The sequence below is a fragment of the Ips typographus genome, linkage group LG1 (genome assembly GCF_016097725.1).
Source record: "Ips typographus isolate SLU linkage group LG1, UJ_Ityp_2.0, whole genome shotgun sequence".
Lineage (NCBI taxonomy): Eukaryota > Metazoa > Arthropoda > Insecta > Coleoptera > Curculionidae > Ips > Ips typographus.
Genome location: NC_138422.1, coordinates 22771324 through 22796408, shown reverse-complemented (window position 1 = coordinate 22796408; position 25085 = coordinate 22771324). Strand labels below are relative to the sequence as shown.

General features: G+C 34.5%; 1 long non-coding RNA gene across 1 annotated transcript; it reads right to left on the bottom strand.

The window, feature by feature from the left end:
- Positions 1–354: 354 nt before the first annotated feature.
- On the bottom strand, positions 355–831 carry LOC145740589 (uncharacterized). The gene is made up of 2 exons (XR_014181480.1): positions 657–831; positions 355–599 (listed from the first exon to the last, which is right to left on the bottom strand). It is a non-coding gene; the product is annotated as an uncharacterized LOC145740589 (long non-coding RNA).
- Positions 832–25085: the final 24254 nt, after the last annotated feature.

The following is a 25085-nucleotide window of genomic DNA, read 5'->3' as shown; positions in this document are numbered from 1 at the left end:
TTGTTGGTTATTAGGCTGAAAATATCTAGATGGAAAGTTGTCTTGAATGAAGTGACAATAAATAACATTGGTTGGAAAGTTAGAGAAGAATGTTTTGAAAATAAAAGTTAAACAGAACATAATATAGCACTTCATGGCGCCTTTATAGACTTTCATAAGGCATTCGACTGTGTTGAAACATGGGATTTCTTTGGATGGATGGAGCAAGGATTGATTAAAGATATTCTACCATTCTTATTTTCCATCAGTTCTTAGAAGGCATCAAAAAAGTCATTGTAACCATTCAGGCTATTTAGTACCCGATTTGGGAGAAAACCCAGCTTATTGGCAAACAGTAAAGAAAACTGAGGTCAGTTAAAGACTGAAGCCCATATATTTTTTTCTATTAGGCCCCTTTCACCAATTTTTCAACTTGACCGCCTTCTTCCTCTTCTACTTTTTAGAGATCTAACCGATCTGTTGATTCCGGACTTGCCTCTGTTCTCCATCTCTTCGGTCGGGAGACGGGTCCCTGCTGGTTTTCTCCCTAGTAAAATGCATGGTAGTCTATCGTCGGCCATTTTCTTCAAGTCGTTATACCATTCCCATCTCACCAGAGCCTGAACGTCGCATTGTGCTATGTTTTTAAAATACTACTCTTTTTAAATAGTTACTACCTTTTGGTTATCTCAGGGCGGGTAAATAGGTTCCTTCCTTTCTTTCTCCTAAAGTAGGTTTTCCAATAGTTTGTCCTTAATATCTTTCCTAATTCTGTCTAGTCTTAGATGCTCAATATTTCTAGATGCTGTCATTCGGAATGAGTTTAGCTGTGTGTAATAAACAAATTCAACGCCAGATGGAAGCAACCATTGTGGATATAAAGAAAAAGATAAAGATAAACTGACGTCGTATGAAAACATTGTCTTGAAACGAGTCAAACTTAAAGCGAAGCTTCAGGTGGTTAACATTCTATCTTTCTTCTGAATGTGTCTGAAGCAGAACATCATTCTGTATCTTTTTAAATCATTTGCGCTTTGGCGATGACATAGTGCTTATTAGTTCAGATATCCAGGAACATTAGAACCTTCTACAACTAAATTAAGCTGTCAATGTCGGACTAAAAATGAACCTATCAGAAACCAAAATAAACAGCAGGACTGAGGAAAACATCTTGGTCATATCATTAAAATGGGAAAAGAAAACAAAGAAAAGCAGAATAAAACTTACATTGGTGGCATTTAAAAAACTGAATCATACAGTTAAAAATCCTGTCATCTCTAACTTTAAACGGAAAGTGTTTAACATGTGCCTTCTGCTTGTGGAATATCGTCTTGAGACATAGGCTGTAATCAAGATGTACACCAATAACCTTAGAACAATGCACAGCCAGCGTTAGCTTACAAGAAAATGTCTGCAATGAAGTAATAAAAAGAAGAACGAATGGCTAAGCTTAAATGGCAATGGGTGACGAAGGTTGCCAAGTGTGGACAGAAGTTTCAAGGCTTGTATAGTAAATATCAATGATGGGTAAATCTATCGAATATCAAAGAGAAATCGACTTTATCTAGGGTAACAGGGGAAGTTTGAAGGGTTAATACTGAAAACACTGGAACCAAGAGGAGTGACCACAAAGGAGATGGTAGGATGATGTTAACAAAAGAGTAGGAGGAAGATGGTACTATACAGCAAAAGACAACGTCCCCTTGTCTGGCCTCCCTATTTGTTGAAATTTTCTCGGTGGTCCCTTCCTCGTCGACCTTCACTTGAATTGTAGCATTTCCATACACATAACGTATTAATCTACTGTATCTAGAATCGATCTTCGCATTATGCATCCCCTCCAAAAAAGCCCTTTTGATGTAGTCGATCAATGCCAGATGTAAAGGAATGTTGTATTCAGCGCACTTCTAAATTAACATTGAACGATTAAGCGAGAAGTACAAAACACAGAACACAACCATGGAAAGAAATGGAAGAGATCTTTGTCTAGGAGTGGACAGATAATGGCTGATACAGAAGAAGAAGAAGAATCTTGCAGAATTAAACGGATTGTAAGATTGAATCGGAGAATTTGGGGGAGTCTTTTTTAAAAATTTGGAAAAACAGTACTAGTTACTAGGGTCAAATACTTGAACTGTAATTTCTTCCCATACTAAGCTGCAGAAACTAAACTTAGTTCAGAAGCAATTTCTTCGATGTCAGACATAAACTATGACAATGAATCGTAGAAAAAGTAGAAAAAAGAAAAAAGGAGTCTCTTACAATAAAATTTCGGTGACGATGAGTTTTATCATTCTTGAATGGATGCTGGATACCTAATCTTTTATGGGTATGTTATCCTATGGGAACCTTATTGGAGGAATCCCAGGCACTTTAAGTTTACAAACCAAAAATAATGTTTTTCCAAAAATTGAACTGTACTAGAACATTCTGTTTCTAACAATTTTATATAAAAATACTTTCTGACTACACATCGCATGTCTTAAATGTAAACATAGAGTATTTGTAATAAAATGGTTAGGTGTGAATAATATAACTTGTGTCCCATTCTTACGCTGACTGAAATTTCCCCTCTTTTTCTCTGGACGAGACATGCTTTCGCATAAAATTTCAAATCCGGGATAAAGCCGTTTCCGGTCGGTTCAAAGAGATCTCGGCCCCCGATTGCGCCTTATCAGGATGCATTTTCCGAATTAGTCTCGCAGGACCCGGTATCTCCAAGATGAAACTTTAATTTTATATATTGGGATTTCGGCGGCAATCTACCCTCTGGATCTGACTTTTCGAGTCGACCCCCGTAAATTTCATTTTAGAGGTTGGAAAAGATGGTCGGTAACAAGTCCTAATGAATTAGATTACTCTAAAACTCCCGGCTTTCGGACAGGTAGATATATTCGGAGTGGGTTTTTTTTGCACCATCTGCTCTTGTGATCTATTTAAGGTTTAGTTTGAAAGCACCTGATTGATTTTATCATGTTTAGAATCAGCGTATTTTTATCACACTTGCAGTATGTTTTGTAAAGTTTACGTTACGTATTCTTGAAACGAAGGAAAGGAGTTATCAAGAGAAAAGTCTGTAGAATGTGACAGGAACCCGCCACTGTCAACTTCTTCTATCACATTCTATCAACAATTCTCTTCCACGAGCCCAGGTGGTAAAAAAAAATAATGAAAAGTTTTGAAATGATGGGATTTTGTAAAATCAACAAAAAATAGTCAGTATTTGAGATATTTTTGACTAGAGACTACTTTCCTAGAATTACACAATCAGTAAATCTGAAGATGGGCAAAAACCGATGGTCATTTCCTGGCCAACAAATTGACACAAACCGTCCTTCTGTCCGGACGATTTATCAGTGAGAAAACCCAATTTCCATGAGGAATTTTTTAACAAGACCCCAAACTGCCGGCACCTCTCACACTCCTTATCGGGAGGAACTAAAGGAAATAATGGGACCGACGAGAGAAAAAAATGAAAAAACGAAAGTGATTGATTGATGTCGTGGGGGTCGAATGAGCCAAACTTGATGGATGATTGCATCTGATTGGTCCAGGGGGGACGACAATGTCCTTTTTGAAGTCCACCACTCGATGCTGCCATATATTTCAATGAGCTAACTTCAAATGGAAAGTCCCCGAAACTAAGTAGGAAAGTTTTATGTTCTCGTTGCACGCGTCTCCTTTGGGACCTGTGTCGCATTGACAAACTGTTGTAAATAAAGGTCCGAAGGACTCATACAGAATTTACCTCACATAAATAATGATGATCGTTATCGGTATTAAATATTTACAGTGTACGCTCCTCTTGAATATTTGTTTCTTACCTTTATTTTTATTATTTTAAAAGTAAATTTGTTTGATTATTTTACTCAAGCATGGTAACAATATAGAGAAAAATAAGTATGATAAATAGGTAATTCGTTTATCGGTAGTTTGTGATCTGTAAAATTTTATCTTTTACTAATCAAAAACTGGTATTTCATTATTACGCGTCATTAAAATTTTGAAATTATTTTCACCTTCTTATGAATGAAATAATTTTCAAGCAACAACTCTTAAATCTGTTTAATGCAAACAGCATCTAGTAAAGCATATGGTTACAAAGTATAATATTATTTATTTTTATTTTTATATTTATGGTCCAGCACCTCCAGATTTAATGTTATAGCTGCTGGTTGATGATGATTAATGATATTCTTGATCGAATTGAAGGTACGATTTGATGGAATATGTTATAATATGATATATATGAGATTGGTATTTGGCGTCAGAAAAAGGCCATTACTAGTTATTTTTAAAGTCCTTTTTTGTACGACATGTCTAATTTTGAGTGATTACAGCACGTGCTTTAAAGGCGGGAAGGACTGGTTCCTGTCGAGTTCCTCTTTACTTTCTTAATATTCTTTAAAACTTTTGTAGTTAACATTTTTTTTTCTACTTCTCGAAACGAACGAATCGTTGACTCACACTGTACAACTCAATTTTCTGGACTGAAACAAGTCTAGAATTCAATTAAACACTGAAAACAGTTTAAATTACATTTCTGGACTAATTCATTCCTAAAAATTAGTTTTCAAGACGAATATCGTAGCATTTAGTGCCAACATTTTTTACTTGCATTACAGAAGAGTCTGAAACTTGACTTACTATTATAAACAGTTTTAAAACTTGAATTTTCAGGCTGGAAAGCAGCCTAATGCACTAAAAACAGTCTATATTTTTTTTATTTTCAACACTAAGATATTGAAATTTGTCTTGAAATAATGAAAACTTACATCAAATGCAAATTTTAAGCTTCTGATGTCACTTTTCATTGGTTTACAGTTACTTTTTGGTGTCCAAGTCAATTTTCAAGGTTAAATGTGTGAATTTGTAGTCAAAAATTAAAAAAAAAATGTTTTTAATGTCTGCTAAAGTCAATTTTCAACACTAAAGTCTTTCAAATTGTCTGAAAACTATGAAAACTACATCAAATGCAAATTTTAAGCTTCTGATGTCACTTTTCATTGGTTTACAGTTACTTTTTGGTGTCCAAGTCAATTTTCAAGGTTAAATGTGTGAATTTGTAGTCAAAAATTAAAAAAAAAATGTTTTTAATGTCTGCTAAAGTCAATTTTCAACACTAAAGTCTTTCAATTTGTCTGAAAACTATGAAAACAGGTTACAAAGACAATTTTTAAGTCTCTCAAGTCAATTTTCACGGTTTTGAAGTCAATTTATTGGTTGCTAAATCAATTTTCAAGACTGAAGTCATTCAATTTGTCTGGAAACTATGAAAAGTGGCTACAAAGACATTTTTTAAGATTCTTAAGTCAATTTTAAGTTTCCAATACAATTTAAGTTGGAGTTGAGTTTGGGTCTTTGAACGTAATAAGTCAATTATCTCGTAAACGAACTTTTAAATCAGAATTTTATAAAAAGATACTGTCTTTTTCAACTTGAACAAGGATATTAAAAGAACATGTAATTTTTAAAACAATATTCAGTGACGTTGAAAATAAGACGAAAAAATGAAAACCATATTTCTGTATCTACTCCAGTAGACAATTTTAACAAACTTCATTAACATCACATAATGAGTATTAATTTCATAAGTGTTTGGTCCAAATTTAATCAAAATTGCTACAGTTATGACAAAAAAGCCGATTTTTTAAACTAAAATTTGAAGGAGTGTATTTTTCTTAGGAAGCACTTTTCAGGAAAATGACATAATGCATATTAACTTATTTTTTGATGGGTCTATTGTACTTCATCTTCTTCTGCTATTTCAAGGTTTTCTTGTTCATAGCAGCCCCTCAAGATTCAGTTTCTTGTGTATTCAAGGTATTTCTTCTACAGTCAGCTGGTATGATCCCAGTGTGATCAGTCTTCGGTGGTGTACAGCATAACACTCCAGCAGGATGTGGTGGGGTGCCTCTGGATCTTCTCCGCAGCTTCTTCTCCCTCCTCTAAGCCTATAGCTTTCTTAGGTGTACTCTGAGTTGACAATGCCCTGTTAGAAATTCCGTTATTGCTTTGAAACTAATTTTGCAAAGGTTAATCAGTGTCTTAGATCCTCCTGGTCCTGGTCCTGGAAGTCTTTGTCAGTGCGTTGTTCTCCCTAAATATAGTGGTCAAGGGTTTACTGATGAATGATTTAGTCTTTCTGAGTACTTTTCTGAGATAGTATTTGAATGATTGATCAAATCCAGATAATTTTGTTGAGTATTTTGCACAGAACTGTTTCCAAGTGTGTTTTAGTTTGTCCCACCAACGAAGAAAAACCATTTCATTTGAATAATATGACTTTTAGCTATTTTCATAATAAAAGGTTTGGGTGCTTTTTAGCCTAGAGTTTCTAAGATTGTAAAACCAACAAAACCACGTTACCTCGTCATTTGTTAGCGCAGCCTTCATAACGGAACGAAAAAAGCGGAATAGTGGAGGATAAAAGTTTGAAGTTAATGGCGGGGAAGTTTTTAGAGTGATTAAAGATTTCCCTCAAAGTGTCGGGAAAAAGAAAACCTAAAGAGAGATAAATAAGGCGGTAGCGAGTTTCCGCCATACTGTTTTATGATAATAATATCGGCGGATTCTGCGGCATGGAAAATCTGGAGACCGGATATAATGAACATGAAATGGAGATTTAGCATCCGGTCGGAGGAGGAAACAATGTTGTCGGAATATTTAATTTTTTGGCCGAGTTTCAAAACGCATTTAATCTGTTTTATTAAAACGGGAACAACGTCGAAAAGAAATAAAAAAGAATCCTAGGCTAGATCCGACATAATAAAGTGGGACAAGAGACGTCGACGCCACAAACACATCGTCTTAAATTGCTCGAAATTGGAGTGCATATTTTTCTTTTTTCCCCACACACATAAACACAGCCTTCCTCTGACTAATACTAGGTCGTTTCCCAGAAATGGAATGCTATTAAATGGATGTGACGAATGTTACTAATTTTTCAACGCACTGTCCAAGCACAACCACGATTAACTTACAGGCCCTGGAAAGTTTTTGTGTTATCCATTGTTCTACAAGCACTCCATTTAGGAGGGTGTTGTTATCTCCAAAAACACAAGAACTTGGAATTAAGTTTACAAAGTACTTTTTTGTACAGTGGAAATTTACGCACAGCATTTCACAAAGAAATAAAATTCAACAATTTTTATTATGGTGATTATTAGAGTTCGGATTAAAAAGCATAAAAATCTGTAAAAAAACTCTTACAGAGAGGCAATTTTTTTTACTTTTTTTGAGTTCAAGTTCTAGAATTTTTTTGAAACTTTTAAACTTCTTTAGAAGCATGTGGAAGATTTTAGACTATTTTGAAAACTTTCAAATAGTTTTGAACTACTTAAAGAGCATGTGGAAGGTTTTTGGACGAGCATATTGAAGGTTCTGAAATGCTTTAGAGGCATTTGGAATTTCTTAGACGGTTCTAGAATTTTTTTGGAAGCTTCTAGACTGTTTTGATATCTTTTGGGAGCTTTTAGACAAGTTGAAGAGCATTTGGAATCTTTTAGACTGTTCTAAAAGGTTTTAGAAGCATTTTGGAGTTTCTGTAGTGTTTTGAAATCTTTTTAAACTACTTTAGGAGCATTGATGGTTTTGGACTGCTTTTAATGCATTTCAAACCTTGTAAATGGTTCTAGAAACTTTTGAAAGCTGTTAAACTGCTCTAGAAGCATATGGAAGCTTTTAGACTGCCCTGAAATATTTTGAAAGCTTCTAGACTAATCTAAAAGCTTTTGGAAGGCTTTCGACTGCTTTAGAAGAATTTTGGAGTTTCTGTAGTATTTTGAAATCTTTTTATACTACTTTAGGAGCTAGGAGGATTAGGAAGGTTTCTGGGGGGTTTAAAAAGCATTCAATGTTTTCGACAGATGTTTCTACAAACTTATGGGAGCTTTTAAACTGCTTTAGAAGCATACGGAAGCTTTTAGACTGCCTTGATTTTTTTTGAGAGCTTCTAAACTAGTTGAAGATCATTTGGAACCCTTTAGAGTGTTCTAGAAGCTTTTGGGAACTTCTAGACTGTTTTGGAAGGTTTTCGATTGCTTCAAAAACATTTTGGAGTTTCTGTTAGTGTTTTAAGAACTGTTTAGACTACTTTAGGGGCATTTGGAAAGTGTTTGAACAGTTTACAGAGCATTGAAGGTTCTAGACTGCTTTTAAGGCATTTCAAATCTTGTATATGGTTCTAGAAACTTTTGGAAGCTGTTAAACTACTCTAGAAACATACGGAAGCGTTTAGACTGTCTTGAAATCTTTTAAAAGCTTCTATAGATAAGTTGAAAAGCATTTGGAAGCTTTTAAACTGATCTAAAAGCTTTTGGAAGCTTCTAGACTGTTTTGGAAGGTTTTCGATTATTTGGGAACCATTTTAGAGTTTCTGTATTTTTTTAAAAAACTTTTTAAACTACTTTAGGAACACTTGGAAACTGTTTGAACAGTTTAAAGAGCATTGAAGGTTCTGGACTACTTTTAAGGCATTTAAAACCTTGTAAATGGTTCTAGAAACTTTTGGAAGCTGTTAAACTACTCTATAAACATACGGAAGCGTTTAGACTGTCTTGAAATCTTTTAAATGCTTCTATAGATAAGTTGAAAAGCATTTGGAAGCTTTTAAACTGATCTAAAAGCTTTTGGAAGCTTCTAGACTGTTTTGGAAGGTTTTCGACTGTTTGGGAACCATTTTAGAGTTTCTGTATTTTTTTAAAAAACTTTTTAAACTACTTTAGGAACACTTGGAAACTGTTTGAACAGTTTAAAGAGCATTGAAGGTTATGGACTACTTTTAAGGCATTTAAAATCTTGTATACGGTTCTATAAACTTTTGGAAACTTCTAGGCTGTTTTGAAAGCTTTTTGCAGTTGCTTCTATAGTGTTTTGGAATGTTTTACATTTTTTAGACTACTTCGGAGCATTTGGAAATTATTTGGTCAGTTTAAATTTGCAAATTGATACTTACCCATTTTGCAACAGATAATTGGTATGTTTTTGTCTCAGAAGTTTTTAATTAACCTATACAAATTAAAACCATACAAAAATAGCAGCAAATATGCACAAAAACTAAATTATCACAAAAAGAAAAAAGCATGAAAAAATCTGTCAAATTACGTGTTTTTGCGTAAATCGTTCACATTACATGTCAAAGGTTGGTTTGCTTTATTATTTACAAAAAGCAAAATTCCTAGTAATCCGAACTCTAGTGATTATTAAGTTTTGCAACTAAGGTTTAACTTTCTAAGAAAAGTATAGGAATTTACAAATTTACAGCAGAAATTATACACTACGAAGATTCTTTAAAAGAACTAATAAACTTTATTTTAGTTAGTATAACATCAATTACTTGTTTAATACAATTATACATTTTAGTAATTTGCTTATTAAAGATTGACGACTTGATATTTACAGCGATAGTTAACAGAAAATATTCTAAAATGTACGACTTTTCTTCTTACGAAACGTTTTTTACGAAAAGAAATTTGAATCACTGAAAAATATGTATTCATCGAATTAAATCAGAATTATTGACGATGGTAAAGCAAAAATATAAGTTGATATAGTTTAATACACAAGCCAGTATACCATTTCTAACTATAATTCAGAAAGAATCAAGTGTAATTCAGAATAGTTAATTGTAATTCAGAAAATGTCAAGAGTAATTCAGAATAGGCAATTGTAATTCAGAAATCGTAAGTGACTTGGAATTTCAGCTTTTTAGTAATTTTATCCACCAATAATGTATTTTTTCTAATTTTGGCATATAAAGTGACACTTTTCAAAACTGATTAGAGTGACAAAACATTTTACTTTATGTAACTAGTTATGAAAAGTTCATTTCATCACTCCCTGTTTTTATGCATTTCCGTAGAAACATATGGGCGACATCCATCATAACATGTCGTTGTCACTGTTTATACAAGGTGCTATGAAAGTGAATATTTGTGTTAAATCACTTTAAAAGATGGTTTTTACTGCTTTTTGGTCAAAATTAAAAAAAATTATGTATGCAAGACGTTTCGAAAATGTCTTATTGTGTAACTCATTCAAATTGTAGGACCTCGCTGCGCTCGCCCTACAAACATTCATTCGTTACACAAAATCGATCTTTTCGTAACTGGTTACATAAATAGCTATTTTCTAATTTTGGCATATAAAGTGACACTTTTCAAAACTGATTAGAGTGACAAAACGTTTTACTACGTTTATTACTTTATGTAACTAGTTATGAAAAGTTCATTTCATCACTCCCTGTTTTTATGCGTTTCCGTAGAAACATATGGGCGACATCCATCATAACATGTCGTTGTCACAGTTTATACAAGGTGCTATAAAAGTGAATATTTGTGTTAAATCACTTTAAAAGATGGTTTTTACCGCTTTTTGGTCAAAATAAGAAAAAAATATGTATGCAACACGTTTCGAAAATGTCTTATTGTGTAACTCATTCAAATTGTAGGACCTCGCTGCGCTCGCCCTACAAACATTCATTCGTTACACAAAATCGATCTTTTCGTAACTGGTTAAATAACTAGCTATTATGGAACTGCCTTTGAATGTTCTGAATCTCACGTGGCCTTTTCTGAACTACATTTGGAAATGGTGTAGAAAACGGGAAGTGATTTCATAGGTTTTAATTACTGGTCTATTGGTCTAAAAGGTTTTAAAAGCCGCGACGTTGCCGCTTATACCAAAAAGTGGTATGAAGTCTGATATTTTAAATGAGGCACTCAATAGAGTACAAATAAGTAGAAAATGTAAATTTTAAATGTAGCTTAAGAGAATCCTAGGCGATGGTTTTGAGTGAGAAAATATGTTCTACATTATACAATGTTTGTAAAAGGAAAGTATTAAAAAATATTACATCAAGCTTTTCAAATGGAAATGTATTTTTCTATAAATGTGCGAATGATGACTTTTCCGCACTCGACTGATGCGACTGACTGATCGAACTTCAGTCAGCGTGTGAGAAAGTATCACTTTCCGCACTTGTTAGGAAAATAACTCTAATCTTTTTATATTTTTTTAGGATTATTCTTCAAATTAGCAACAATCACCTGAAATAATTAAGCCTTTCTATACTTTTGTAGCATATTGAATGTAGGTATGTATACAAAAAGCTCAAAGTATTAAACAGAGTTTTCTAATGTCATATTTCAAATTTTTTTTTAAAAAAACCCGACTCTATACGCTTTCACATCAAGCATACTGTCAAGAACTGTAAAACGCCCATTCTGTGACCGCTTTGCGTCCGTAATATAACTGGAAACCGTTTTATATGAGCTAGAATGAACGTAATAATAAATTATAAAAGCCACATAAAGGAATAAATAACGTTGGCGTTGTGATTTAAGGGCGTCTGGCCTGGGGCAATATCAGTCTACGTGGAGCAGATAAAACCCGAAAAATAACAAACTGTTGCTGATTCCGCGGAAAAATTAATGCCTTATAAATAACTTCAGCGCCCCGGTGACACTCGACGTTCCGGTTTTGTTTGTTTTGTGTGCGAAAGTGAGACGATATTGGGGTTTGTACCCTCAAAAAAAAATGTATTTCAGTAATCTGACGCTAATATTACGAAAGCGCACAGCAAAACAGGTTTTTTTGTTTGTTTTTAATTTTGTCTTCGTTTTAACGACTTTTAAGATGTCAGATTTTTAATTGGAGAGGGTGAAATTAAACCAATAATGCCCGTTTTCCCAACATTATACTTTGAGTTGTCTGGTTTTAACTGTTTTTTTGAATTCTGAACTGTCACAGTCAAAACTAACTAAACTTACTTTGCTAGTGTCAGGAAAATGTTAACTAACTGTAAAAAAAAAGTGCTTACAAGATGCCCCGTTTTATGTAAGTTTTGATATTATCATCATCACATTACAAGGAAAGGCAGTCATTTTGCAAATCCTGAACATTACAAATGGTTCTCTTGATTTGCAAGCACTAATCGAAAATTTTACGGTGAAAGAAAAAATATATTACAGAATATTATTTACTTTATGATGCAAAGAAAAAAAATTAGTTAAAAATTTGGTTCCGGATGTAGCTGGACTCGAACCAACGAATTCTACCTTTCCACGAAAAAGTAGAAATCGTTGGTTTGAATCCAGCTGAGCTTAAAACAAAGTTTTCACCTAATTTTCAATTTACGTCCGAATGTCAATCAATTAGGTTATCTTTTTATAAAAATCTTTAATAGTCAACTAGGATCAGGCTGGAAATTCCTTAAATCAAAAGAGCCATAATAATATTTCAGTTTTATGGGTACAGTTATGCAAAAATTGAATTGACCCCAATTTTGAATCTCAAATTCATAATATGGTTTTAATTTTTTTGTTAACTGTCTGTTGTGTATTCCTTTATTATTATTCGAATTCTGGAAAAAGGCTGTAAAAGCATTATTAAGTTGCAGTACTTTCCCTTTGTGGTTAGAAGACAGACTATTATTTTCATCCAATTTAGTTGATCAAACTTGCTGCTAAACGTGTTGCCAACATTCAAAAACAAATAAACTGAAGTTAAGTGAGAGTGTTGTGTTGTGTGAATTGTAAACTTGTGTTTACACTAATATCGTTTAAATATTCTGTATTATCATATCACTTATTATGTCAAAGAAGATGTATAAGAACTGATTTCATGGAATTATTAACTAAGAGTAATATTTGTTTTGAAAACAGTTTGCGGACCTAAAAGTACAACTAATACCTAATACCTATAACACACACTAATAGTAATAAAAAGTCAGGAATTTTTTTTGAAAGTTTGGAATTTATACTTTTAGTATACTAACCAATAAAACAAGTACGAATTATTATTAGGATCTAAACAGTAAATTTTTTTTGGTTGACAAAATACTTGTAAAGTCGAGAAACGAGTTAATTTACTGGATATCTGGAAAAATTTAAACAATTTGTACAAACCAGAAATTTAGATTTTACACACACTTATGCTACCCATCTATAAAAAATTCGATATTATGTAAGTCGAAAGTGCTTGTCCTTAATAATTCCAAATGCGAATATGGTTTTACTACTAAAAATAAAATATAACACTACCAAACATTCACAAATCAAGACAATTTATTAAAAACAAAGGGACAAAATATCAGGTATGTCAAATTGATGGAGGTTGCGAGTTTTATAATAATATTTCAAACAATCTGGATGTTATTGTTACGATTTTCCCGTGGGTTCACACAAAGTCAGTTTAACTCAACAATTAATAAATTTATTTACACTTCAAAACACTCCGTACAATAATTAACTCAACTACTAAAAAAAAAACACTACTCCAATTCCACAATTATTCCACTATTTAAGCTTTACCGCGTTCCCAAATTCACTACTACTACCGTCGACGCCGCTTCTTTTATATTCACAAACCACGTTCTAGAATGACCGCGAAACGCTTCGCGATTTGCTTCGAATCTTCCAGGTGCGGCGCTTCCTAACTGTGGCCTCCTTTAATACGCGCCCGGCCAGATATTGCGGCGCATCGGTTTCATTGAGTATCGAGCATAGTAGGCCCAAACCGTAACACTGCCCCCCTCTTAAAGCTGATCGTCCCGATCTGCTTCATCTAATCCCTGGTATTTCTTGAGTCTGTCCAGATGGACAATTTTCATCTTGCCTTTGGGGCTGCGTTGGACTCTGTACGCGACGTCGTTTAACCTTTTTACCACATTGTAAGGTCCCTCCCAGTGTCGTTGCCATCTTTGACTTAATCCTTTGCTCCTCCTGGGTTGAAACATCCACACAGCATCACCTTCCTTATAATTGCCACCAGTTGGTCTGTGGTCCAGTGTCATCTTCATACGGTCGTTGTTTGGTTTCATCCTCTCTCTCTCTCAAGTTCCCGAATTGTGATGGATTCCTTCTGTAACGAACACTGGTCACACCGTTTAAACCATTCCTCAACGTCCTTTCTGAAGTTAATCCAGTAAAATCGATCTCTTATTCTAGCCAAAGTCTGGTTTACTCCAAAGTGTCCTCCTCCGCGACTGTCATGTAGTTCTCGCAGCACATTCTCTTTGCAGGAATTGGGCACTATTGTTTGGTAAACAAAGCGTTTTCCGTCTGGACTTTCCCATTTGCGAGTAATTAAGTCATCTCGCAGTCGAAGCGAATTCCACTGCAACCAGTAACCCCTTACTGTTGGTCCATATCTGGAAATCTGTTGCCAATCCGGTTTCAAATCCTTCTCCAACCATCTTCTGATTACTTTCAAATCAGAGTCTGAGCGCTGTCCTTTTATTATGTCCTCCTTAGAAACGCAGCTCTTCATTCTTTTTGTAGCCTCTTTATCTGTCACCTTCGCGATTTGACCAATCCTCCAACCATTATGAATTTGTCCTTTCCGGTACCTTAAGTCACTATCAAAAACTTGACGATCCTCTACATATCGCGGTAAATGTCTTTCCGGATTCTTCATTTCCTGCTCCTGGTTACGCCAGTTCTGCGGGGTCGGTAAACGAGACTGCTGTCTGCAATTCCATTGGTAATGTCCTTTACGTCCACAAATATAACATGTAATGTTTCTTTTAGCAGAGGAGTTCCGGTGATTTGTTCTGATGTCCTGGTTTCGTCGACACTGTGGGTTTGGAGAACAAGACCGCTGTCTGCAATTCCTTCTAATGTGTCCCGTACGTCCGCATCGATAACACTCCACTCTCGTGATCGGGCGTGACCGTTCTAACTGTGTGGACTGGCCATTTGCTGATTTGTTGCACTAATTGGCCGACCATTGATTCAATTTTATTTATTGATATAGCAACATGATCGGCTGGCGGTTCTCTCTCCTCTTGAATAGTCTCTGGCTGAAAGTCATTGCACGCAGCTTCAATTTCCAGCGCTCGAATCAGTAATTCGCTGTTGTTGCTCCCTTTGAACATCTTCAGCCATTTCTTTACCTCCGGATCTCGAATCCCATCTACAAAATACTGTGCCACAAGTTCTTCTTGGATTTCATCCGGGACGGCTGGGTAAGCCAGATGCACAAGGCGACGAATTTCGGTTTCAAACTCTTCTAGATTTTCACCAGTTTTCTGCTGTCTTGCCATTAATTGCGTTCGATACAGTCCTTTCTTATGTTGATCCCCATAACGACGTTCTAATGCAGCTACTAATGCTTCATAGTTGCTTCGTTGGGCGATAGGCACCGTCTGTAACAGCTCCAATGCAGGTCCTCGTAATGCCACTACTAGTGCTACAGCCATTTCCTTGGTACTCCATCCATTTGCATTTGCAGCGGCCTCAAATTGGAGTTGGTACATTGCCCATGAAGTTTGACCATCGTAAGTGGGAGGCTTGATCTTGTTGAGCCCGTTTCCGGTGATCACTGTAGAGTTGGGTCCTCTGCTGTCAATTTTCTGCTCTAAGTCGCGTAGCTTTATCTCAACATCATTCTGAATTTTATTAATGTCGTCCCGAACATCATTAATGTCTTCCCGAACATCCTTTAATTTTTCCTCAACATCACACTCCATCTTTTTAAGACTATGGGTTACATACTCTTGGATTTCTGTTTTGGTCCCCGCTAGAACGTTCAATATTTCTTCGTTACGTTTTTCTTGCCGCTCTCTATCTTCTTGACGCATTTCCATATCTTGTTGTCTCATTCTTTCTTTTTCTTCCTTCTCTTGTTGTCGAATCCTTTCTTGTTCTTCCTTCTCTTGTTGTCGAATCTTTTCTTGTTCTTCCTTCTCTTGTTGTCGAATCCTTTCTTGTTCTTGTCGAATCCTTTCTTGTTCTTCCTTGTCTTGTTGTCGAATCCTTTCTTGTTCTTCCATGTCTTGTTGTCGAATCCTTTCTGTTTGTTCTTGTTTCTCTTCTTGTTTTTCAAGCATTGCCATAATAGCTGCAAGTTGGGCCTCCATGTTTGCACTTTGACGTCTTGTTATTGGCATAAAATAAATTTAACACACCACTGTTCCGAAAATCTCTAGTCCGGTTCTGAACACAAGTCTCTAACCCGAAGTTTAGTTCCAATTCACGTCGCACTAAAGTCTGATCGCACTTCTGACACCAATTGTTACGATTTTCCCGTGGGTTCACACAAAGTCAGTTTAACTCAACAATTAATAAATTTATTTACACTTCAAAACACTCCGTACAATAATTAACTCAACTACTAAAAAAAAAACACTACTACAATTCCACAATTATTCCACTATTTAAGCTTTACCGCGTTCCCAAATTCACGACTACTACCGTCGACGCCGCCTTTTTTAAAATTCACAAACCACGTTCTAGAATGACCGCGAAACGCTTCGCGATTTGCTTCGAATCTTCCAGGTGCGGCGCTTCCTAACTGTGGCCTACTCTAATACGCGCCCGGCCAGATATTGCGGCGCATCGGTTTCATTGAGTATCGAGCCTAGTAGGCCCAAACCGTAACATTATTTTCAACAGAAAACTGTTTTTTTGTTTTTGAGACCAGTATAGCTTTTATTGTTATCTAATCTAGATATTACTATTATTAGTTTATTATTTTTTTACCTTTACAGATCAACAATGGGATTTCGTTTTGCAAATGCTCATCCCACATTTTTTTATTTTATATTTAAATAGAACGGAAAAAAATATGAAATACTGATTTAAAAAAAAAAATACTTAGTCTAACTTAACATAAAATAAATAAAAAGATTCAAATTTTATAATAACATTTAAATCGCCAGCTAGATATGACGTAGACGGCATTCAACCAATGAGTTGCCAGGAGGCACTTGTATCATCAGCACTTTCTAATCCTGCCTTTGTGTTGCCAGTTTGGAAAGTTTTACCTATTCAAATTAATCTTGACAAATTAAAAACGATGAAGAATCGGTTTTCTTTCTATCAACCTCTCAGTGTTTACAGTTTTCAGTAACGCTGGACAAACGCAAAATATTCTGTCAAATTGACAACAAATTACTTTTTGTCTAGTGAAATAAGAATGTTTGAGGCTTGCAAACGGGTTATTTGGCAACATTGCACTCTGTCAACGACTTCAGACTTTAAGTTTAGAGGTTATGTGTTATTTCAATGTTCTCCTTGATGTGTTTCACGTGTGGCTATGTTTGTATTCTTTTCGATTTTGTGCTCTAACTTATCGATTATTTATTTTATTACAAAAATTCTTTGCACTTTCTCTCAAGTCATCAGCCAGTTGTTCATAAACATCATCTAACCTAATTTTCTTTAAACATAGCAAAATGTTTTCTTTTGGTAATCCACAATATTGAGACATTAGTTTGACATAACTGTATATTTCTGGAGGAAGACCCAAGTAAAACCGACATTTCATCTCTTCTTAGAGGTTATTTCACTTACAGGAATTTTATTTTGCCCAAAAGCACCTGATAAAGATGGTATGAAATCACTACTTGATTCAACACTAAAAAGAACAGACAAATCTCCTAAAAGTTTTAGCCTTTGTGTTTCATGGTATAACTGATAAGTATTCATCTGTATTGATGAAGTAGAAGCTGTTGCAGTATTTGGTTTTGCTACTACTCCTATACTTCTAAAAGGTTTTCTAAGTTTTACTTGAATTCGAGTTTTACTACAGTCTTTCATAGTTGTTTCTATAAATACTCTTAAGAAAGGTTGGCAAGATTCATCAACTTCTTCAAATAATCTTCTCTGTGATCGTGAGGTGGTAATAAATTCTTCAATATTTTCTAGTCTTCTTTTCTGATCAGAATCAGTAAACTGAGAAGAGAAATCTTCATCAATTTCTCTTGCACATTTTTATGTGGCACAACTTTAAAACTAAGTTTTTACCTAACATTTTTAAAAAGTGCCACTTTTCCGCATATGACAGAAGAGTAAAAGAAAATTGAAGAACAAATGCTTAAATGTGAATCACAACTGAAAATATTCAACACAAATAAAAAAACTACTTTTAAGAAAACAGTCCATATTCTCTCTTAAAAATAATCAGCTGATTGGAAGACACTGTCAACCGTGAGAAAGCCATAACCAATTAAACTGCTGAAAGTCATACACGCGGCAAAACGGTCGATTTAGATTTATTAACGCATTTTTAAAGTCCTACAAATTACGAAAATTATGTTTTTTGTGTAAATAAAATACAAGTTTCGACATTTCAGGTCAAATTTTCGATTTATATGCATTAAAACGTAGTTTTACGTTATGTGGGAAGAGCCCATTGTATAATTCAATACCGATTAGTAGTACCGATTAGTAGCTTTTGTGGTTTCCATTTGTCGATTATCCACTATGATAGTTTCGGCTTAGTACTTAGTAAAAATGGTGGACAAACGTTTCTTTAAATTTTATTTGTTTCACATAAAAATTAAAGAGATGGAAATAAGTACTCAGTGGCTATTGAAAAAAGCTTATTTTTACAGCTTTTTTGCAGGTCATCATTATTGTAATGTAAGTTAGAGAAGACCATGCTTCAGTCATAAACCTGTTAGTATTAGAATAAATTAAAAATAAATACGTACATACATACCTACGATATTAACAACTGGTCCTGCTGAATGCTCTCATTTAACCTATAAGACAATGTTATCGTCTAATTTTAATTTATTTTTAAAAAGTGACAAACAGGAGATTTTGTCCTGAGGATGACCGTCGACAACAGTACAAAAATTCTGTGTTATATTTAGCAACTTCAACAAAAACTTTAAACGTGCAAACTTGTATACAGCCACTAAAAGCAATTTGTAAAATTAAAAATAAATAAAAAATCAATCCTAGCCAATTACTGGATCCTAGATTTATAAATTGCAGGTCAATTGTATTGTACACCCAGTAACAAATAACCTGACATTTCTTGGTTTATAATTAACTCTTGAACTTAACTCCTAAAAAAAATATACAGATTCAAAACATTAGGAATTTCAGATTGATGAGGGTTCGGAGTTTTGTATGGATTAAATGCCTATACCCAATTGTGCTGAAATTAATTTTTCACTTTTTATATGATGTACCTGTCTGTTGGGTCATCCTGTTTTTGTGTCTTTTTACCCATATTTGAGGTAAGTTTCGCATTAAGTTTACAAGATTGAATTGTAATTGACAGACTTGCAAAAACTAAACTAAAAAACAGACTTACAATATACAAGGTGGAAAATATACACAGGATTTTACCGAATATAGTTAAAAATGCAAATACGAAACCAGTATGTTTATTAAAATTGTATGTGGCCATTTTGTCCGAAACTCCATGTTTACAGGACATTTTCGTATCAAAGTGTCCTGTTTCGCGATCGAACAGATTTTTCCCGGGTCATTGCACAAACATCGCCGCTCCTTTATGGGGCAAGTTTCCGAAACTATTTTTAGCGGAACAGATGAGGAGCTCGCTTGAAGCGAATTAGCGAGCTATGCCAGCTTGAGTCGACGTGTATAAAAATACGAACGATATAGATTAACTCGGCCGTGACTAATTTACTTTTGCGATGGGAAATTTGCTTTTCGGAGCCAAACTTCGTTTCTGTGACGTAACGCTATTCAAGGTAACGGGGTATTTAATAACGGAAGGAGATCGTTTACGGCTGATTGATTTGAGAGGAGTTCGTATAACTTACGGTTGCAGTTTACTGGAGTAATAACGGAAGTTGCACCCGATTAAATAAATCCGGGCTTAATTTCTAAGGAGAATTCAAATTTAGACTGAACTGAGTGGATGAAGAGAAACGATGTTTATACACCCAGCTACAACAAATCTGACTTTTTGTAAGAGAAAAGTGCTTGTCCTTAGATGAGTATTTGATTTTGACTGCTAAATATAAGAAATAACACCACCAAACGTGTACAAATTAAAAGAATTTATGAAAAATAGGATCAAAACATCAGATATTTTGAGATTGATGAGGGGTATGAGTTTCCTAACATTTTTCATTTATTAATTATTAAGTTATTAATTATTTAATTAATTTATATTGGAAAACTAAGAGTTTAAATGGTGTTCCATTAAAATTCCAATATTCAATTTTTAATTGACAGACTGAGGAAGAACAACGTTTACGGCTGATTGATTTTAAAGGAGTTCGTTTAACTCACGGTTGCAGTTTACTGGAGTAATAACGGAAGTTGCACCCGATAAAATAAATCGCGGTTTAATTTCTAAGGAGAATTCAAATTTAGACTGAACTGGGTGGAATGAGTAGGTGGAGGGGGAGAAGAAGTGCACCAGCCGCCTGCAAAAGTCGTTTAGCAAGATTGTAAACTACGAATGAGTCAAGCCGCAAGCGAATTAAACTTACTGCAACTTTAGAACTTTAAAGTGGATTATTATATTTGAGAAAGGGTGGTAGAATGCTTTATACTTTCAGCTTTTATCATAATAAAGCTTTTCATTTCAAAACGGATTGTAATCATCCGGAAAATATTATAAAGTATTTTAGAAAAAAAGGTAATAAAAGTTTGGTGAGCTAAAGTTAAGTGTAATTAAATAATTTGATGTTGACAAACATAAACAAACTTTAATGTAAAATTGTGGTTACTTTATGTTTTACCAAGGATTGTATGTTGTTGCTTGCGTTTATTTTTAGGAAATATTTCCTTGACAAGGCCTTTTAGAGCAATACCCTAATACAATCTTGCAGAGAGTAAAATTTTCTACAACATTCCCCTTTTACACTTTTTAGATATTTTTTAAAATAACCGAGTTACGCTTGGTTGAACTTGTTTAGGGTTTTTTACAGTACTTTTTTGGGCTTTAACACAGTTTTCAGGGACTATCTTCCTGAGGAGGTCCTTTAGGGCAAAAGTACCCTAATATAATCTTGTAGAGAGTAAAATTTCCTACATCTTCCCACCTTCTACACTTTTTAGATATTTTTTAAAATAACCGAGGTACGCTTGGTTGGACTTGTTTAGGGTTTTTTACAGTACTTTTTTGGGCTTTAACACAGTTTTCAGGGAATATCTTCCTGAGGAGGCCCTTTAGGGTAAAAGTACCCTAATATAATCTTGTAGAGAGTAAAATTTCCTACATCTTCCACCTTTTACACTTTTTAGATATTTTTTAAAATAACCGAGTTACGCTTGGTTGGACTTGTTTAGGGTTTTTTACAGTACTTTTTTGGGCTTTAACACAGTTTTCAGGGAATATCTTCCTGAGGAGGCCCTTTAGGGCAAAAGTATCCTAATATAATCTTGTAGAGAGTAAAATTTCCTACATCTTCCACCTTTTATACTTTTTAGATATTTTTTAAAATAACCGAGTTACGCTTGGTTGTACTTGTTTAGGGTTTTTTACAGTACTTTTTTGGGCTTTAACACAGTTTTCAGGGAATATCTTCCTGAGGAGGCCTTTTAGGGCAAAAGTACCCTAACATAATCTTGTAGAGCGTAAAATTTCCTACATCTTCCACCTTTTACACTTTTTAGATATTTTTTAAAATAACCGAGTTACGCTTGGTTGGACTTGTTTAGGGTTTTTTACAGTACTTTTTTGGGCTTTAACACAGTTTTCAGGGAATATCTTCCTGAGGAGGCTCTTTAGGGCAAAAGTACCCTAATATAATCTTGTAGAGAGTAAAATTTCCTACATCTTCCACCTTTGACACTTTTTAGATATTTTATTTAAATAACCGAGTTACTCTTGGTTGAACTTGTTTAGGGTTTTTTACAGTACTTTTTTGGGCTTTAACACAGGTTTCAGGGAATATCTTCCTGAGGAAGCCCTTTAGGGCAAAAGTACCCTAATATAATCTTGTAGAGAGTAAAATTTCCTACATCTTCCACCTTTTACACTTTTTAGATATTTTTTAAAATAACTGAGTTACGCTTGGTTGAACTTGTTTAGGGTTTTTTGTAGTACTTTTTTGGGCTTTAACACAGTTTTCAGGGAATATCTTCCTGAGGAGGCCCTTTAGGGCAAAAGTACCCTAATATAATCTTGTAGAGCGTAAAATTTCCTACAACTTTCCCCTTTTTCACTTTTTTGGCATTTTTCCAAATATCCGTTACCCCTGATTGAACTTGGTCTCCCATTATTTTTTTATTTCATATTTTTTAATAATTACCAAAAAAAAATTGATTTTTTTGTTCAACTCGGTTTTGACAATGGTTATGACTTTTAACCATTTTTTTTAAGATCACGTGACATTTCCGCCATTTTGATTTGTTCTAATTGTTAAAGTCACGTGATTTTTTTCTGGCCATTTTGATTTGCCTTTTTTCTAGTTTTTTTTTACTTTTCTGTTCTGTCAAAGTTACGCGACGCACGAACACACAAGTCTTCCATTTTGACAGTTTTTTGGTGAAGTGTCACGTGACGTTTATTTTGCCTTTTTTTTATTTACCCAAATTAAAAAAAATCACGTGACTTTTTTCATCATTACCCAACCATTTTTCCAAATTTATTAAAATTTTCCATGTACTCTTTACTTCAATCATGAATAACTATCTTATTTGATGCATAATGTATAGACTTTTATACGTCGATGGATAGCCAATGAAATGGGATTTCCAACGATATAACTAGTTTGCTTAACCGGTTGAATTGTTTTGCTGCTAAAGGGCGTCAAAGTTAACCGATGTTTTATGTTCATTTTTCATGCTTTGTTTTGTTTGAACCTAAATAATTTCCTTATTTGACAGACATTACAGACCTTAATATGTCAATAGATAGCCAATAAAATGAGCTTTGTAAAAATATGACACCTTTGTTCAATCGGTTTGACGATTTGACCGTTAGAGGGCGTCAAAGTTGACCAACTTTTTTTTCACTTTTTTGATGCAATATTTTACTCAATCGTAAATAACTCGCCAATTTGGTACACTCTGTGTAGACTTTTATACATCAATAGATAGCTAATGAAATGGGCTTTCAACGATATGGCAACACTGGTTGATTAATTTATTCGTTGTGCCGCTATAGGGCGTCAAAATTGATAAATTCATTTTTCATTTTTTTTTAGTGCAGTGTTTTATCCACTCGCTTATTTGGTCCACTATATATAAACTTTTGTACGTTAATAAATAGCTAATATGAAATGATCTTTCTAAATATATGACAACACTGGTTGATAGGTTAAAACCCTTGCCCGTTAAATGGTATCAAACTTAACCAAATTTTCTCTCAATCTTGAGAAACCAAGCAACTGAAAACACAAATTTCTGGTGACCTTTTACCGGTTGAGAACCTCTTGTAATACATTCAAGACTCAGAAGACAGTTTGGTGACATTTTGGGTTTTCTGAGCTTCAGAGAAACATTGACACCCCCGGACAGAAGAACATTTTCCATAAAACGTCATTCATCTGTTCATCCGCCATGCTGTTTTACTAATGGCTTATTTCAGAATAAGCCATTTTCAGTTTTTTTTAAATTAAATAGTAATTTTCAAAGTAATACTTTACTGAAACTGTTTACTTTATTTGAACCAAAGATGATGTTAATTATTAAACTAAACGTTTTAACACAGTTTTTGTATTATTACTATTTGGTAATATTTTTCATATAAATGTGTGTCATAGTCGCGCCGGTAATGGACCGTAAACAGATCAGTCGACACCAAACAAGCTGAACCCTATCGGGAGCATCGACAAACCCAATTTCCAGAAACGGCTCTTTATCGTTGCCATTCCGTTAGTAGACGACCCAAATATCGCGTTATCGAAAATTCCCCATCTGCCTATAATCGCGACCCGTTTGCCTTTTTAGCACATTTGATAACTGCAATGTGCACGTTGATGCCATTAAGACGGAAGCTTTTTCGACTAAAATGCACAAGGCAAAAGCGCTAATGGTTACCCGAACAACATTTAATTACATTTTATCCATCCGATACGTTCGGTAAAGCAGTTTAGTCGTTCTTTATGCGCTTCTTTGTAGCAATTTTCCGCGTATCGATAAATTACAGAAATATCCACAGGTTCTCTGGCAAATCGTTGGGGTTAAAACAGAGGCTTTAAACTTTATGGGGCTTCGCCGGATTTTCGATTTATGCAAAACCGAGGAGATATTGCCCGGAAGTTAAATGTAGCTGAAAATTACAAGGAGCGGTGCGCTCTGTGTTTCGGCGTTTGCCGGCGCTTTGAAATTTAATTGCCGGAGAAGATGCGAAAAGAACACCGAGCAAGGAAAATTGGAAAATAGCCGATTGTTTCGATTTGCATTGCCGTACACACTCGACGATAAACAAAGCGACTCTTGTTTCCTAACCCTATTCAGCTATCTGACAACAATGTTTAATGAAACATTCAACTTTAACTGTAGTTACATTTGGAGTACACTAGAAGGTAAACAGAATTAGGTATAGAAAGACACGATGTATACTTCATAGTACATTTTATAACCACTGCAGTAAGAAGCATTTTACGCATGAATAGATCAGTTGCTGTTAATTTCATGAGTGTATACTTGTAATTAGTAATGAGTAACTACTCACGTCTATTAGTCACTGATTCAGCCAACCAGCAGACACCACTAATATATCGCAAAAATCAAAGGAAAATGGAGTGACTTACCTATGTAATATAGAAACATATTCAATGTTTTGAATGTTGTTGCTTCTTCATTTGTCAAATTTAAAATGATTCCTATTATGTGACGACGAAGTGTTATTTCTAAACCCTGATTCACTTTTCTGTTACATTACTACGTTATCTCAATTTATTGAGATTCGTGTTCGTAACTGTCCAAATACCCAAATTATGCCCCAAATTGTGTTTCATGGCAGTTTGAGTGTGTTTTCTGCTATTTTCTGTTTGGTTTATGAAGATTTCCATTCCGGCTTAAGTTTCAATGTTCAATTTACTAGCTTTAGGGAAAGTGTCTAGTAGCAATTTGACTAATTGTCTATACAGGGGCGAATTGAAGGGTGTTTGTTCTTTAATAATTTGCTGCTAATGGTCTGTCTTACTATGGGAGTATACTTGATCCTTTACTGTTTTTAGTTTACATAAATGACATAACAGAATTGCTAGAAGAAGGAATCAAACTTGAAATCACAAACTACGCCGACGACACAAGCCTAATGTTGATGGGCACTACCATCACATCAGTTTTCAGTGATACTAAAAAAATCTTAGAAAAAGCTAACACATGGTTTTCAAAAAATCAACTTGTTTTGAATAATTCAATGTTTTTCAGACAAATTTGTTAAATCTAGACATTCCACTGGCAATAAATCTTAACAATGTTAAAATTCAA